At 42.7% G+C, this 4,542-nt stretch overlaps 1 long non-coding RNA gene across 1 annotated transcript; it reads left to right on the top strand.

Annotated features, from left to right (window-relative positions):
• The first annotated feature begins 2,006 nt into the window (after positions 1-2,006).
• Positions 2,007-4,169, top strand: LOC119308468. Its single transcript, XR_005150135.1, has 4 exons — positions 2,007-2,468; positions 2,556-2,783; positions 2,922-3,204; positions 3,816-4,169. It is a non-coding gene; the product is annotated as an uncharacterized LOC119308468 (long non-coding RNA).
• The last annotated feature ends 373 nt before the right edge of the window (positions 4,170-4,542 follow it).

Genomic DNA, 4,542 nt, shown 5'->3' with positions numbered 1-4,542 from the left:
CCATGGTGTTAATAGTTGCGGGGTTGTATGAATGCTTGAGTTGTCAGCAATCAACTCTTCTTCTCGTTGGCATTCTAATGCCGTGTCAAACCTAAGCCAGAACTCAACCAAAGCAAGCTTACGATGAATAAAACGGTTAAAAAATGAATTTGCACTTTCAGACCTTGAAGTGGTTCGGAGAATACCCGCCAATGGTATGTCCATAAAGTAAGCTGGTATCCATGACTCGCGAATGCTAAACCTTTTAATCAGCCACTCATTTTCCTCCAAGCCATACTCCGTAATGATGGAATTCCATTGTGATTCAAACTCTGCTGGAGTTTCCGAACCCCATACACACGAATTCATCTTGTCCCAAAATTCAGACTCTTCTCTAATTATTGGTCCAATCTTCTCCGGAAGTTTTTCCATTATGTGCCACATACATAACCTATGCACTGTGGTCGGAAAAACTGTTTCAATCGCATTCTTCATGCTAACAGCTTCATCAGTTATAATGAGTCTAGGTGCTACCCCTGCCATTGCTGTTAGGAAGGTCTCAAATAACCAAACATATGACTCAGTCTGCTCATTGCACAAGAATGCCGCACCAAAACACACACTCTGTAAGTGATGATTGACCCCTGTAAATGGTGCAAAGATCATGTCGTATTGATTAGTGGTGTAAGTAGAATCGAAGGATACCACACAATCACCCCCAAAGTGACTGTAGTTTTTCCTACTCATGGCATCTGCCCAGAAAACATACATTAAGTTCCCCTCTTTGTCAACAACAAAATCATAGAAGAAAGCTGGATTGACTTCTTGCTTTCTAGCTAGTTGAGCGACAAACATTTGAGCATCAGCGTTCCTAATTTTAAGCCTGAGGTCACGGTAGTAGTTTTGCAGGTCCCTCTTGCTGCATCCAACATACGGAAACCCACCTTCGCTGACTTGAAGGAGCCTGTACGCCTGGCATGTACCTATGCTTGCTTTGTGACATGTGTACAACATATTTTTTGCCCTCTCGTTAACTTTACGATTTGATCTGATCAAGTGACGTTTATCAGGTGATACAAGGCCATGGCTATGGTGCTCAACCCATGATTGTATCCTGTAGGTGTTGTCGCCACACAACTTGACAAAGATATGTGCATCACAACCGCATCGAGTGGTTGTATTCTTACGGCTTTTCTTTGATTGGTTTGATGGGTCTTTAATCTCCTTGTTCTTCTCAGTCCTAAATCCTTCCCTGCTGCACATGAAACGCTTTGTCCGAACCACTTCTTCGTTCAACTTTTTCTGCTGTCCGACACGAACTCCAAAACCCACATGATGTGCATACGACTTGTAGAACTCCTCCACAGCCTCAAGCCCCTCAAATGTCATCCCTACTTTAGGCTTCAATTTTTCGTCGCAACTCGGCGTAAAAGACGAGCACTGAAACATAAATAATGAATCACAATAATCATCATTATGCATAAATCTCTGAACTGGTAAGAAGCATGGTGAATCATAGTTTATCACACTCACGAATAGGGGAATGCTTTCTTTCTTTCTTGGCGTAGCAAATTCTCGCTCATTCATTTGAGTTTGCAAGCTTTTATCGGATTCTGTAGCTGCACATGCATCAACACGGTTATTCTCTAGAAAAGTACGCATGTACACCATAGACAAATAATCATCAGGGTCATACACAACATGGTTGGATTTTACGGATGTTACCTGAACCTCCATCCACCATACTGAAGTTCGGTTCATATTCTGCAGCACTAGTATTTTCAACAGACGTAGCAGGGCAAGTGAGATGGGCCACACCATGGCTAGATGCAGAGGCACACCGATGGTCAACACTTAAATTATGGATCACCGCTGATGCATGTTCAACATCCTTAACAGTAGAAGCCGTCGTGACGATCTGTTGCAGCTTATCACGCGATGAGAATTTTTCCACGGAGCTGATGGGGAGTTCGGAGATGCATCCCGTCGTGGCCGTCGCTGAGATCGCCAGGGCAGATGAAATCCGCCGTGGCGATTGTGCCTGCGGATTCATGCTGCCGCGGCCGATGCCCTCTTTGGGATGGAGGTTGCGGCCGTGATTAGGGATTGGGAGGGAGACGAACAGGGAATAAGGGATTTAGAAGTGTGATTAGCGGAGGGGGTTATTAGCAAATTAGCTGACTGGACTTGGAGCGGCGGCGGGCGTGTTTCTGCAAAATCGTGTTGCTTTTGCTCCCATACGTGGGATGTGAATCGGCCGGCTGATGAGTCAACGGATACACGGATGCACGACCTATCCCGGATGCACTAGATATGACGCCTATATATATATATATATATATTATATATATATATACACATGCAATGCCTACAACTGGATCGGGCCTCCGGAGACAGCGTCAATCTCTGTGTTCTTAATGAATAAATGTGTGTCATCCTCTCAATCTACATGGACGTGTACTTCAAGTAGAGATGAAACTCTACATCAGGTGAGACGCAGCTGCCCGTAAACCCTGCTATATCGTTTTTCAATTCCTTTTTGGTTGGTCCTTGCTGATCTCTGGTGGGCACTGCAGATAGATTGCCTATATTCCAGGAAGCGGTCCAGCGTGTGCAAGCAGATCTGGGTGGCGGTAGCTAGGTGGGAAGCTGTCGGGAAGAGTTAGCACCAGAATCATCGGTGGCGGCGCTCGTTTGAGGGGGGCAAGTTGCGTGACGCGGTGCAAACTACAGCGACAAGATGCCCACAGAGTCAGGCGAATCCGCTGTGGAGCCGGATACGAGAGCTCTGGATGGACTAAGAGGTAATTAATTTACTTTGGTAAAGAACTAGAGATGGTTCGTCCATTGGCATGTGCCTGAATGTTCTTTAAATTCCTTGAACTTAATCATAGCATAGTGTGAAAATGGTGATGTTCGATCTGTAATGCATTCCAATGTAGTTGAACAAGGAGGTTGTCTTAGCTGAAGGAATGAAGCATTGTACAGTGCCGGCGGGAGGGCATCTGGATTAGACCATCAAATCATGATTTCAGAATGTGCAATGCGTGCTGTTTCAATTATTTTTTGCGGTCTGCCATGGCACAGTAGGGGTGTTGACTTTCTCTCGGATGAGTTTGATTTCCTACGTTACTGAAATGTAGGGAAACCGAAATGTTTGCACTTTGGCACCGTACGGGAGCTGACTTTCATGAGGAAGCAAAACTTTATGGAAACCAAATACAGGTATACAAAGAATTAACAAACTTTATCGATTTCTCTTATTCTGATTTCAATCGCCAAATGATGGTATTAGTTATAATACATACACAAACAATCATCGAATATTCCAATTGTTGAATCATGAGCTATTCCAAGCCGTCTTGATTAGTGTCATTTTCTACTTTTAAGGTTCTCTTATGGCATGTTAATTATCAAGCAAATCCAATTCAATTACTTCTCGTGATGTTGGATATATAGGGATATAGCAATGATACATCTGCCCAACATCAAGATTTGTACTTTTGGGCCCGTAGAGAGTTTTACTTGTGGCGGGATGATCTGATTGCATTTATTTAATACCCAGTTCACCCTTCCCGTTACACTACTATTAATATGTATTGATTTTCCTAGCCCATTCCAATAACTAAACTTCATCTGAATATCAAGTTTTACCGATTAAGTTCTACTCTTAAGAACCGGATTATGCATAGAGAAGTGCCCTCCAGGTGTTACTAATTACAGAAACACACCTTGTTACCATGCACTTTTAATTTGTCTCCAATCCGACCAAATAGTATCTCCTGTTTATCCAGATCTTCCAAAGACTAAAGGATATTGAATGTTTGCTACTCCAGGGCATGCTTGATTCTTGCCAAATGAATCACCCTACTTTATATCCTTTTCTTCTTCGGAATCTACTACAGAAGTTTGCCACGAGCATAGGGCATTGCTACATCTTATTTGGATGTGTACAAATTTATTAATAGTACCCCGTTTAGTCCAGTTTTAGTCGTCGCATATGTCATTTTCCCGTTCATCAGATTTGATGAGAGACTAATGCTACTGCGACCTGAAGTGCGGATGGTGTCTGTACATGCAGCGAACCAACTAGGGATGTCATTGGTTTTGTAGCTTTCCTTGGTAAGAATAATGCACACTCATCTTTGCATATTTTTCAAATAGTTGAGTTTGTAATGTACATGACCAAGTGCGGGCACACGGCTCAGTAAGTAGGATTTTTACAGTGTCTTGGACCGTTGTTTATAATTAATTTTTATTTGTATCGATCTGAACGAAAAGGCCATGGTTGCATCTCGGTTCTATATGTTCCATTGATATTTTTTCCTATACAATGTATAGGGTGTGCAAGCATTGAGACTTTAGAGTATCAAATGCACCACTGGTTGAAAGAGCTCATCCATCCACTTAGAGCGCTGCAGCTTTACACATGCCATTTGTTAATCCATTTGCTGCTTAGTCGCACTAGAAACTGTTTGTCGTATTTTTTAGACAAATCTCTGAATCTGGCAGCAGTAAAGGTATGAAATTTCTGACATTACGAAGCCATAAACTGTAATTAGT

This window comes from Triticum dicoccoides, chromosome 5B (genome assembly GCF_002162155.2).
Source record: "Triticum dicoccoides isolate Atlit2015 ecotype Zavitan chromosome 5B, WEW_v2.0, whole genome shotgun sequence".
Classification (NCBI taxonomy): domain Eukaryota; kingdom Viridiplantae; phylum Streptophyta; class Magnoliopsida; order Poales; family Poaceae; genus Triticum; species Triticum dicoccoides.
The sequence above is the reverse complement of the archived record's forward strand: the minus strand, read 5'-3'. Positions and strand labels throughout refer to the sequence as shown.